The sequence below is a fragment of the Lactuca serriola genome, chromosome 4 (genome assembly GCF_051521515.1).
Source record: "Lactuca serriola cultivar US96UC23 chromosome 4, Lser_US96UC23_V15, whole genome shotgun sequence".
NCBI classification, from domain to species: domain Eukaryota; kingdom Viridiplantae; phylum Streptophyta; class Magnoliopsida; order Asterales; family Asteraceae; genus Lactuca; species Lactuca serriola.
This window is the reverse complement of record NC_136411.1, coordinates 263,002,060-263,016,566: the sequence shown is the minus strand read 5'-3', so window position 1 is coordinate 263,016,566 and position 14,507 is coordinate 263,002,060.

Here is a 14,507-nt window from a genome sequence, read left to right as displayed (position 1 = left end):
AGAGAGGAGCACGCAGACCCAGAATGAGTACGTGACCTCCGAGAGGGAAGAGAAGTAGTTCAACGTTTGATGGATTGAGGATTTCAGGGTTGGGAGTTTGAGAAACTCCACATCAGCTAGCGCGTGTGATGGTAATGGTTAGTTATGGTTGAGAATTCAGGTTGTGGATCGCCTGAAGGACTCGCGGGAGTCGGAATAAGGATCTTGAGAAGCTGATGGCACGTGGGTGCCTTCGTATTAACAGTCATTAGTGGAAGTGTTGTAAGACTACAGGGCAGCTGTAGCATTCACTAGAGGTCAGCAATGGATGGTGATGTAAGCCTATGGGTAAGCCGTAACATTCCTTAGTAGTTCCGTTAGTGGAGTTGGGGCGAGGCCCTTATCTCCTAGTGATCAGGTAGGGATCAAGATTGAGTAGTGGATGAGAATGATAGGGAGTTGCCTATATAGCTCTAGAGAGGTGAGACCTTGGGAGAGGCCACTCCAGGATATAGTTGGGTGAGACCCGTGGGCGAGGCCCGTATGAGACTAGCAGTGTAGATGAGACCTGGGAGCAAGGTTGCTCAGTAGTATGGTTGGGTGAGACCCGTGGGCTAGGCCCGAGCGAGAGTGACTAGACTAGTGAGACTAGAAGGATAGAGGCGGGTGGGACCCGTGGGCGAGGCCCGTGAGTTTTAGCAGCGCAGGTGGGACCTGGTAGGGACCTTAGTGTCAAGTTAGGGGATCGGGGATCCCAGGTTTGTAGTGCCTGGATGGCAGGATTGATTGAGCAGTTATAGCTGGTCGAGGTTTCTTTGGAAGTCGCTGAGAGCGACCAGTGATGGTGTTGGGACTAGCTACCGGTGGGAGCCTGTAATCCAGTCATTGATAGGTTGGTAGGGACCAGGGCGGTCCCAGATTATCAGGGAGTCAGACGAGGAATAGCAGAATTGCCAGTCGGTGGCAGTGCGAGTATGCAGTGTATGGTGGAATTCAGTTAGTTGAGTCGAGGGGTGCTCGACACCAAGTGTTGGCAGAAAGGAGTGTCAGTGAGTACTGACAGTGATGACCCGTTCTGGGAATAGCGGGGGGGTGATGGAGTTAGTGAAGGATAGGACCTTCACAGTGTCAGAGGAAAAGTCGGTTATGAGGCTTTGCCTTGGGAAGGCAAGGAAATTGCGCAAGGAAAGAAGTGGAGAACCTCTGCGGGTTCAGTGCAGTACTCGGTGAGTACCAGAAGGATTGTCGGTTGAGTAAGTTCTGTTCCTGAGTTGTTCAGGGTCAGGTTTGACCCGAGCTTTACCCGCGAGGTTGATGTTAGTCAGAATGACCAGGTGGAAGACCAACGCAGGTAGGCGGGTGGTGTTGGGTATTGGAGGCAGATCGCAGGCGGTGGACCATGGTAAACTTCGAGGACGAAGTTCAGTTTAAGTGGGGGAGAGCTGTAACACCCAAGATTTTGAAAGCCAAGAAAGTAAAGGAAACCCTAAATTTAGGAGGGAATCGGCGAGTTCAAGGAAGGACTCGGCGAGTCGGAGCGGGATCCGGGTTAAGGAGTAAGTGACCAACTCGGCGAGTCGGCCAAGTGGACTCGGCGAGTCTGGTCTGTGCGAGGAAAACCCTAAATCCGGGGCTTGGAGCCTATTTAAACGTCTCAATCTTCTTCCTAGGGCTCCTTTACTGCCTCTCACACCCAGAACGCCGCACCCTAAGCCTCCATTGTGATGATTTATTCTTTTGGCCATTTTTGAGTGATTTAGAAGAAGAAGAAGAAGTGGGAATCTTTGAAGCATCAAGGAGTGGCTTTGGATCTGAAGTTTGGGGAACATTTCAGAGCATTGGAAGGTATCAATTCGTTTCCCTCCTTTAGATCTTCTTTGGTTATGAGTTTTGGGGCTTTAAAGCCATGCCTAAGATAAATTTCAAGCTTGAGGTCCAGATCTGAGGTTGCTACCTCAGATCCATGCTTGTGTTGGTTTAGAATCCCGTAAAGTATCAGCCATTGGGTGGATTTTGGAGCCTCTTGGTCTTAAAACCTAGTTATTGGTGCATTTTTCCTAGATCTCCCTCTCTACACGTAAAGTTTGCAACTTTACGTGGGGAATAGGCTTGGGAAGGGTAGATCTCCAGTTTGGAGTTCATGCATGACTCGGAAGTCCTCTGCATGTAAGTGGATCTTATTGGACGCGGCGAGTCCTTCGAGTGGACTCGGCGAGTAGCTTGAAGATGAGGAGGAACTCGACGAGTGGGATGAACAGCTCGTCGAGTCGGATGAAGATAGGCATGAACTCGGCGAGTTGGATGAAGATTGCCGTGTGCTCGGCGAGTCTGTTCTTAGACTCGGCGAGTCAGGTCGCGTGGTCCCAAACCCTTCGAGTTAAGTCTCGAGTCAGCGAGTCGAGCCAGGACTCAGTGAGTTGGACAGGACAGGAATCGGGAATCAGCAGACTCGGCGAGTCAGGGGCTGACTCGGCGAGTAGAGTCGCGAGTGGAAGGACTCTGGACTTATGAACTCGGCGAGTCAGTAGGGTGACTCGACGAGTAGGGTTGACCTGGAAGGTTGACTTTGACCAGGACGTTGACTTTGACCAGAGTTGACTTGGTTGACCTTTGAAGGTCAGTTAGACTAAGTGTTATGTTGATATTGGTAGCTCGGGGAGCTAGCGGAGCAGCAGTTCGGAGTCAGTGGTCAGGTAGCGGTCAAAGGGGTTAGCAGCAGCAGTTCAGCAGTATCAGGTGAGTTTCCATTTGTATGAATGGGTCTACGGCCACAATGCAGGCCCATGTAGTTATGAGTAGAAGACCCGGGGGTTAGCCCTAGGCACAGTATGCTAGTATGATATTCGGACGAGGTCCAATGATAGAGGGCGGGTGCCCAAGGAATGGTTTATGCGATAGTTTATACTTGTTGTCTGTGTGATACTTGTATGTGCCTGGTAGGGAGGTGAGGGTGGGCGAGGTCCCGTATCTCACCAATAGCATAGTGTGGATAGTGTTCCACATCTCAGTAGCAGCAGAGTAGGGGCGAGGCCCAAGTTAGGAAAGGAGTGAGGGTGGGCTGGACCCATATCTCACTATCAGCAGGAGTATGGACGAGGTTCCATGACTCATCAGTAGCAGGACACGGGCGGGGCCCAGAGATAGGCGAGGCCTTAGAGCAAGAGTTGTTAGTATATGTTAGTTTATGTAATGTTATGTGATATGTTTATGTGCTATTATATGTTACTGGGCGAGGCCCTGTGACAGGCGAGGCCTAAGTGAAACAGATCTGTATCCGAGCGGGGCTCGAAGCCAAGCGGGGCCTGGAGCGGCGGGGCCGTTGTAGCAGGCGATGCCCGAGGTAGAGGGGGGTGCCCAGGATAGTGGGCGTGGCCCAATACTTGCAGTATGTGTTAGTTGCAGCTAGTTAGAGGGCGTGGCCCAGTTTGTGCAGTGCGCAGTTATGCGCATGGTGTGTGGTAGGGTGGGTAACTCACTAAGCTTCGTGCATATGGTTTTCAGTTTTGTTTTCAGGTACTTCCGGTAGTGGAGGGAGGAGCTCGGGGTGATCGCATGGCACACACCATATATTAGTCAGCCTGGGAATGTTTACTCTGATAATAAACATGTGTTTTGAAAACTTATACTCAGATTATGTTTTCGAATGATGTCTTTGGTTAAAGTAATGTTTTATTGAAAAGAAATTTTTGGTCTTGAATTTTGGGATGTTACACCTTCTCAAGATATGTCACTTATTGCATAATCTTGGAGTTCAACTCTAAGATTTGATTTTGCAAAGAAGTATGATTCACAATTTGATTTTACCATTTCAACAATAGGATACTTAAGTACCCTTGCTTTTTTTTTCATATTAGAGAGACTTTTATCTTTCTGCCTAATTGATTCTACTTGTTCGTTCTACTTTACTTTGAAACCTTTTCAATGATTCAGAATCATATTTAATCTTGTAAGCATAACCATATTTACTAAACTTTGAGCAAATCATGACGAATATTTTATCCTTCTTTGTGGTGGACTTGACCTAGTGCACAATAATGTGTACTAGATCTCCTAGTCTTACACTTAACTCACATAAATATGCAAACAAGGAACTAATCTCAATTTCCCAAATACAAAGGTCTTCATTCATCATACAATACCAGTCGCATGAGTCCAAGTTTCTATCTAATTGAAACTTGGGTGATGAGGATCTTTCCTTATTTGGTAAATTTTCAACACTACCACAAACGACATTACTAAGAATCACATCCATTTTCAATATTTCTATCAATAGAAACATACAAACATCAATTTTCACAAATGCCATTGCAAGGATATATATATGAAGAAAAAACAAAATTCATTTTATTTATAAAAGTGCGGAAAATTTTTTCCTTGCAATGCAATCACAAATGAAAAATATGTTACTAAATATTCCTAAGCAATCTATCCTAACTCTTAAACAGCAACTCAAAATCCTATCTTCGAACCATGCGATCGAAATGCATTTCTTTGTGTTCAGACTCAACTCACTCTTCCTTTAAGCTTCCTTTCTTTTCTTCAATCCTACAAAACATCCAAATGTAATCTTATCACATCATGTATTAAGAATCTACAAATAGGAACTTAATAGAGTCAGATGGTGGATTTTACCTGATGCAGAGTCATACATCTTGACTCTCCCATCCTTGCGATCTTTCAGGTAAATATGGCAGCTTCGCATCCAATGCCCCTTCTCTTGGCATTAGAAAAAAATGGACTCTTTCGGAACAACACATGGGACAATCTCATATTCAGCCTTTCTCTATACCATCCGGTCAAACGGTTAGACAACAGCCAATCCCTTTCCATTGGGAAGAGAATACTTTTCCGGACTTGCAATGTTGTTATTGTCGATATCCATGGAAGTTTGGGAAGGTTACTTACCAGTCAAATTTGCTTTACCAGTGCGGCAAATCATTGTTAATTCAGCAGCAATTATCAAATAGGTAAGATCAATGAGAGTCACGTCGAGGTCCATCATATATTAATCTTTAATGAACTCACTATATGAGTCATGAAGTGATTGAAGAACCGAGTCAACAACCAGCTTCCTTGAGACATCGACGCCCAACATCCCCAGCTTGTCAATGTGTGACTTCATCTCCAAGACATGAACACACAGACCTTCCATGTTCATGTTTGCTTGCCAACAGGGCTTGAGTAACCTTAAACTTTTCAAGTTTTCGAACACGTGGGTTAGCAAGAATTATTGGAAGAGGTGGAGGAAGTGAAGAATGATTTCCATTTCAACGATCCAATCGTGGAACATCATTTTCATGTGGAAAGCTTTTTGCAAAGGATTCAGGAAGACCATAGTTGTTAGAATTTGACATCTACAAAGCAGGAGAAATTCAATTTAGTTGATTCAATCCTTAATATAACACCCAAATGAAATATTAAGGCTAGGACACAACACAATATTCTACAACTCGGAAGAGGGATTTCGTAATCTAGCTGCAAAATATTTGAAGGTAGGTAAATGATGATTTACTAATTTCCACCATGAAGGACAAAAATGAAAAATTAGGTTTTAAATGAATTTAAACTCATATATCTTTTTAGATTCATTGAACTTTTCAATGACGTGTTTAATATCGATTATGCCCTTCAAATTTGTGACTGGGATACCGAGGATCACAAACAAGGTGTGGATAACCATGCAAATTAACTTGGTACTCTAAAAGATGTTTATCACCTAATCAATGTGTCGATTAAGCACACACGCTCCATTGATCTATGATAATCTATGAGCTACCCATTGTAATCCTACATTAGTCCCATATTAGAGTGTCGGTTAACGAAACACACTCCACTAATGGCCAATAAGATGCAATGTGCATTTTCATGGATTAGCACAAAATTCACATTTTTCCTAAATTAACTAAGATTTAGGAATTTATATAAAATGTTTAGTTACTTGAACAACATTATACTGATAATGGAAGGTTGTGTCCTATCCTTCCCGTTCGGCTAACGACCCTCCACTAGTCAAGGGTGCGGTGGGTAAAAGTGGATACCCAATGACGATCATTTTATAGGCCGTTTCCTTAAACACCCCTTATAGACCAGCTCCGTGAATGAGGTATACTAACGGTAAGACTGACATTTACTTATACATATATAATATTAAACTTTTAATTCTATATAGTATAAAGGTTTATTTTATAATTTTAAAATACTATGTGATTTAATCTATTAATAAATTAAACTCTTATATTGATTAATCTTAAACCATGTTATTATGGATTTATTGATTTTCTCTTTTAATTAAACTCTTAATGAATTTAATAAAATCCACAAGGGTTTAATTTGAAGTATTCAAAATACTAGGGATCTACAACTTAATATTTCAAAATTAATACCTTTTAACTAAATTTTACATCCCAAAACTTGAGGAAAATTTTTGAAACCTTTCAGAATATTAGGGTTTAATTATTTAAATTTCAAAAACTAAAACTTTTAAGTTCATATTTAAACTATAAAACCTAAACCGTCTAAATTGAAACTTTTAAAACTTACTAGGTTAAATATTTGAGTTATAATAATAATAAAGTATACATATTTAACCAAATAAATTAATTTTGATAAAGATAATCATACCAATCATTAAAAAATGATTTTTCGTAGTTATCTTCATCTAAGATCTGGCCAGAAAATCGAAATTACCGGCAACAGAATCCTGGACTCGCCGATTGGAACCTGTTAGACAGAAAATTTTGACATTTTGATCCTTTGGCAGTTCACTTTTGCATCTATTCAACTAGAAAACCGACCTAGGCTCTGATACCACTGTTTGGTTATGAGAATAACATCATTCCTATGTTGTACATGCAACCCTAGTTTCTTTGATCTAGGTTTTCTAATTTGAACATACAACATTGAAGACCAAAGCATAAACCCTAAAACTAGCATGCCGAATCCAAAAATCACATATGATTAGTGTTTAGATCTTACCACTCTTGCTATGTAGTAGTAACAAGATTAATCCTTCTTGATCTTGACTTCTAAAAGCCTAGTGCCCCAAGTGTTTCACCTCTAATGGAGTCACAAACACTCTATGCAAATATTGATGTAGGAGAGGGGAGCAAAATCGGCCAGGTTTCCCGGAAACTCATAGGGGCAAAATCTCCTAGCTTAGAGGTCTATTTATAGTTGAGGCTATTTGGGTTTAAAGGTGGAAACCTTAACATCCTTGCTTAGGCCTTAAGCAATCCATGGAGCGCATCTAGAAAGCCCTTAGACGAAATCTTCTTGGACTCTCCATAGATTTAGTTAAAACCCTTTCTATTAGGAATCCATAGCCCAACTAGCAACTATCAAATAATTGCAATATTAGTCTCCTTTATTTAATCAGTCTCTTTTGATCACCAAATTAATTTTTGATCAATACTAATTAAATAATATGATTTCAAAATAATATATTAATCTTGTAATATATTAATAAAACCATCTTGAGTATGAATTTATTATTCATATAATAAATTCTACTCTCTCTCCTCTTATCTTTCTATCAAGTTGCATGAGTGAAGGAAACCCAAAACGACCATGCTCATAATCAGTTCAAGTATATTCCAAAATAGTTATGGTCTTAGACACCTAATCCAACAGTATGATAGATTCATGTGGAGGAGAGGATGATGGAGAGGATGAAGGAAAGTGAATGTGTTTATTTTGTTTTGTAGGAGAGACCCTGGCTAAAATCGAAGGGTTGGATAAAGGACCTTCATCTTCATCTTCATTTTCACCAAATGCTAACTAAATTAGGTGACTTAGCATTAATCTCTACTAATTGATTATAAATAGGAAGCTACTTAATATCTACACTATTATAAAATGAAGAGACACTAGAGTCGCTGGAGGAACTGTTGGATTCTTCATCTACATCCTCGTTTGTGCACACTCTCAGTTTAACGTATACTACGACTTTAGTTTAGATCCGCTCAGGCTAAAAAGTATTTTATCAAAATCTCACTTTTCATGCAGTTTTGTCGTGAAACTTCAACATGCCATAACTTATTCGTTATAAGTCGGATTTCAGCGTTCCTTATATCCTCGAAATCCTTTCTATGACTACTTCAACTTTCTTCAAAGATATTGGGTATATCTATTATTTTATTTTTGACGCTTATTTTGATTATCATTTTATTACATCATTATTATCAAGTATAATGCACACAAAATCACATAAATCACATAATACTCAAGTAATTCCTCTTTATCACTTCAAAATAGGTTATAATTGTTAACCATAACTATTGCATCATCATACTAATTCTTAGCTAGAAACACGGATATTACAATTCTCTCCTCCTTAGGATGATTTTGTCTTGGAATCATGCATCAGCAAACAAATGTGGATAGTGACTCATTATGTCACTCTTTGTTTCCCAGGTGAAATTCGGCTCATTCTTATGTTTCTATTGCACAAGCTCGAAGTCGACCATATTGCGTTGTAATTTCTTCGTCTTACGGTCAACAATTCCATCATGCTCTTCAATTTGCCTCTTATGTTCATCCATCCTTAAGTCTGAAAGTGGAATTATATCGGTAACTTCTCCCGTGAACTTCCTCAAATAACACACATGGAAAGTGTTATGAATACCATTTAGTTCTTCTGGAAATTCCAACTTGTAAGCTTCGTTTCCAATCCTCTGAAGAACCTTGAATGGTCTATTAAACCTTGGACTCATCTTCCCTCCCTTTCCAGATCTTATAAGCCCCTTCTATCATGAGACTTTGAGAAACACCGAATCTCTAACTTCGAATGTCATCGGTCATCGCATCTTGTCAGCATAGCTGTTTTGGTGATCTTGAGCTGCTAACATTTGTTCTCTAATCACTTTTAACTTTTCAGCAGTCTGATGGACTATCTCGAGGCTTATAAACTGGTTCTCTCTTGCCTCAACCCAACAAGACGACATACAACACTTTTTTCCATACAAGGCTTGATAAGGTGCCATCTTGATGCTCAAATGGTAACTATTGTTGTAGGAAAACTCTACCAGCAGTAAATGCTCATCCTAGTTACCTTGGAATTCTAGGGTACATGCTCTTAACATATCTTCCAGTCTTTGAATCATTGTTTCACTTTGACCATCAGTCTGTGGATGGTAGGCTATACTTAAACACAACTTCGTACCCATTTCCTCTTGTAGACTTCTCCAAAACCATGATGTGAAACGAATGTCACAATCCGATACAATCGTTAATGGTACACCGTGGAGTCTTACTACTTCCTTCAATAAGCATTTGCAAGTTTACCCTTAGACCATCTCTCATTGGCTGCTATGAAGTGAGCACTCTTTGTGAAACGATCTACGACCACCAAAATCATGTCGTGACCGTTCATCGTCCTGGTCAGGTTACTCACAAAATCTATGGTGATGTCTTCCCATTTACCCATGGGTACATGTAAAGGTTCTAAACTCCCATATGGTTTTTGATTTAGGGCTTTAACTCTTGCACATGTTACACACTTTGCCACATACTTTGCAACATCGGGCTTCATCGTCGGCCACCAGTAGTAAGGTTTCAGATCCCTGTACATATTAGTGTTGCCGGGATGAATCGAGTACATGGTCTTGTTGCATAGTATCTCAACATCGTTTATACTAAGCCAATCTATTCGCAATATGATGTTGAAATCTCCTCGTGGAATTTATTCTTGTTCAAGTCGATGAAGAAGTTTTTAATCTAATCGCTAACATCTATGAATTTGCCACTAGTAACTTCTACAACTAGCGCATTATCAAGTTTATCTACAGGAAATGCTAGTCTTCCACTAAATTTGTGCGATATAAAGAAGTAATTTGCTCCCGAATCAAACAATATATTGGCACGCAATCCATTTACGAGAAAGGTACCTGAAACAACATCTGTTGCATCTTTTCTGGCTTCCAGGGTCATCTCAAATGCTCTTGCCTTTGGCCATGGTGGAACATTAGGCCTTGCTGCTTCCTTCTTCTTCAGGCAGTCCCTATAAATATGCCCTTCTTCATTACATCTGAAACACACCTTCTTGTTGAGTGTGCACTCATTGGCGTAATGCAAAGACTTTCCACATTTGAAACAATTGACTTCCTCGCCACACTTTCCAAAGTGCTTCTTTTTCACTTCTTACACCACCTTGCTTCGCCTCCTCCTCCCCCATACTTCTTCGAACCAGACTTCGAGAATTTTTTCTTTTTGTTGGACCTTTGGCCTTGGCGGAACATTAGGCCTTGTTGCTTCATTCTTCTCCTACCTCAGCTCTCTCCAGACCCTTTTCCCTTATCTGGGACTCAACATTATTAGCTTTTCTAACAACTACATTTTTAAGTGCTTGCCGTTTTGACTGTTGGGCCAAAGACTAATGGCAATCCGTTAGCAAACTTCTATCTCTTGGAGAGTTCAGCAGGCACCAAGTATGGGAATAACTTCATCCTCTTGGTGAATGCAGTGCCATAGTCGTCAACACTAATCTTCCCTTTCTTTAGGTTTTGAAATTTGTTGTTTAGGTCTATCAGATCTACTTTTGAGCAGTATTGCATTTTCAACTACTCCATGAATTCTTCCCAAGGCATCCTTAGTGCTTCTCCTCGTGGCATCGTATCTGCCAATAACTTCCACCAGCTTCAAACTTTGGTCTTTAGTTTTCTGACTGGGAAGATGGCTTTTTGCTTGTTACTACAGTTGCAGCTTTCAAATACCATTTCCATCTCAGAGATCCAGTCCATAATATCCACTGGCTTTGGGCTTCCTGAAAGACTTGTTGGTTTGGCACCCAAGAAGATCTTATACATACACCCATCCTTGTCAATCCCTTCATCTTAGCTATTCATTCAACCCACTGGTGGTTCAGCTTGGCCAACAGTTCTACTATAGTTTCCTTTTTCTGACTGACCTACATTAAGTTTCGGCTGTTCAACAGGCACAGTAGGTTCATCCCAATTCTGTTGAAGTAGACACCTTGTCTCTTCCATCTGACAATCCAACATCATTTCAATCATTGCTTGTACTCTTGCCATCATGATTGGCTCGGGTTCAGCCGCTACCTCTGGTGCATGCTCAATCACAGGCTGCTGGTTAACAATTCCATTAGCGTTCCGCTTCGTGTTCTCACCATGTCGACCTATACACCAAATAAGTTGAATATAGATCTTTATTTACGATAGACATTTTAAATCCTCCTTGTCACTCTAAAAAGTTATATGCTAGTTTTAATATCGTATTCTAATATTTATAAATTTGAACACATAAAGTTTCCAAATCCGGTCGGCAATAGACCATAGATCCGATCAAATAATAGCATACAGGACATCTTTATATCTATCACATAAATCATTTAGCATATAAAAGCAATTTAGGCATCTTTCCAAAAATAAGCGAGTACTCGTGTCTAAAATATAGTAGACACTCATCTCACAATCATCGCTTAGCATTCTAAGTTTCAATATAGAAATCCTAAAAATTCCTAGTTTGCTTAAAGTAAAGCTCTAATACCAACTGTGACATCCCCAATTTTTACGGCCAAAAAAGACTGATTTGTTTATGCATTATTTGAAAATCAGAGAATACTTCTGAAGAAATATGTTGCGGATTTTGTTCCTAAAAATATGATAAAGATTTTATCAAAGCATTTTCGAAGAAATGTATTTTCATTATATTAAAAACCTCGGGATGTCATTGTCAATACAGATCAAAAGCATAAACAGAAACAACATGGGCCTTAGAACATTCTATTTATTTTTACTGGCCTATAATCCATAACCCCCCATCAGATCATCACATCTATGCTCTTGTGCCACTACCTGTAATACAAGAAACTGAGTGGATTAGGATTGGGAGCCGGTGAGCACATAAGGTTTTCAACCCATAATAATTAAGCTTATTAATTTCATCAATTCAATCAACCCGATTACCCATTCCCATTATCCTCACTTTTTGTCCATTGAGCATCTAAATTAAGGGACCTAGCCTAAGGATCATCACCGGGATGACAATACTGCTTAGGGGATTCCATAGCAATATATGTCAGTAAGGCAACCATGAGGGGGATAGATTACATCGGTGAACACATCGTTCACAAACACCTACAGGTTGCGAGCCTGCTAGCTTTCCAGTGAACTGTCTAGAATAGTCTGTGGTCGTCATCTATACTCTGCTAGATGACTAAATCATCTTAAACTTCGCAGCCTCTCATCATTTTATTTCATCTCTAATCATTTATTTCATCTACCCATCTTTCCCAACATAATGATAGCTATAAAATACATATACAGTTTAAATCAAATAAAACATGTGTATTTTGTTCATCCAACATAGATATCAAGAACACAGATAATATGCACACATATCACGTAATTTTTATTAAATACTACATATATATGTGTAAGTTGAAAGTAACTATGCACTCACTTGTTAAAGTGATGGTTCCCAACTCAGGCAGCGCTTCGCTTCTATCAATTCTATTTTCCTTCGACGAAACCTAGTATCATTACCGCTAGATCTTAATCTAATATTTATTGCAAATATTTACAAATGATGTCATTTTATAAGTATTAAACAATACTTTTCAACCACAATGTACAGACAGGGGCCATATATGAAACACTAGAGGGCAGGACCATTTTTGCATTATAGTACTTCTGAAATCCAACAACCCTATGTGGACCTTCAAACCAAATTCCCCGTACTGTGAGTAGTTAAAAAAATATTATAATAAAACTTTGTATATTACATTTTGTAATATATATATATATATATATATATATATATATATATATATATATATATATATATATATGTATGTATTTTGTAGGTTCACAATAACGATATTAAACTTGAACATAAGCTATACTTAAAGTAGGGTAAGCATAACTCACTTACTAGGAGGTTTGGCTAGGAACCGGACTCTGCAGGGGCAGAACTTCCGAGCCAAAAAGCTCTACTTCTCGGAGCCTTATGGCGCTCCGGGACTTGCCTCTTAGCACTTGGGAAGTTCTAAGGCTTGGGAGGTGTTTAGAGAGAAGTTAGAGAGAAAGAGAGAGAGAGAGAGAGAGAGAGAGAGAGAGAGAGAGGGAGAGAGAGAGAGAGAGAGAGAGAGAAGGGTTAAGGTGTGAAGAATGAAGGAAAACCTTGCATGGTATTTATAGGCGCTAGTCTTCAGTTACGATGGGCCTACTCCGGTGCGTAGGTGTACGAGTGTATGCTGCATGTACGAGCACCAGGTGTCGAACTTCGTATGGGGTGACCTGGAGTCAGCTGGGTTGCGCATGTGAGACTATGGGGCGTAGGGCTTCTCTTGGCGGGGCGTACATGTGTACCCTCACATTAGCCTCTTCCAACTTCTAAATTTCGTAACATTCACATACGAGCTCTGTTTTCGACATTCTTTTTATCCGTGCGTTGGTCGCGACGTACTCTACAACCTTAGTTTAGACTCCATCGGCAAATTTTGACTTTTTTTAAAGTTATATTTTAACTGGCCTGGACAGGTAACGTCCGTTAAATATTCATAACTTTGTCATCCGACGTCCGTTTTCATCTGTCTTTATATCGTTGACCTCCTATTATAGAGATCTTCAATTCTCGTTTAGGTTGTGTCGGCTAAAAATTGGTTGGTCTAAAATTCGAATTTTAGGTTGAATATTGTTATGTCAAATCTTATAAAAATCATAACTTCTTCATACGAAGTCAGATTTGGGCATTCTTTTTGTGCACACTCTCGGTTTGACATATACTACGACTTTCTTTTAGATCGCTTAGGCTAAAATGTATTTTATCGAAAACTCATTTTTCACGCCACACAGCGTCATGCCTATTTTGCCGCGAAACTTCGACAGGCCATAACTTTTTCGTTATAAGTCGGATTTCAGTGTTCCTTATATCCCCAAAATCCTTGTTACGACTACTTCAACTTTCTTCTTAGATATTGGGTATATCTATTATTTTATTTCTGAAGCTTATTTTTATTATCATTTTATTACATCGTTAGTAGCAAGTATAACGCACACAAAATCACATAAATCACATAATAATCAAGTAATTCCTCATTATTAGTTCAAAATAGGTTACAATTGTTGACCCTAACTATTACATCATTATAATAATGCTTAGCCAGAAACACGGGCGTTATATGACGTCCCAAAATTTTAGACTAAAAATGTCATTCTAATAATAACAAAACTATCATCCAAAACGTTTTCCACAAAACCTTAATCATCCAAATACATCAAGTCAATAAAATGCAGAACTATATGGTTTGTGCGATGCAATCGTCCCCAGTTCTAACCATTCGATCCCGAAGTACCTGAAACATAAAGTGAAAACCGTAAGCACGAAGCTTAGTGATATCCCAAAAATAGCACATAACATAACATACAAGTTCCACCGGCTACCCCCATGGCCTTTCGTTGCAATGCTAAAGGCCAAATCCCAGTCTTGCATATAAGTGCCTGGGGCAAAATCCTCGTCTTTCATATAATTGTTAAACACAAATGCTGGTCTTTCATACAATTGTCAAGGGT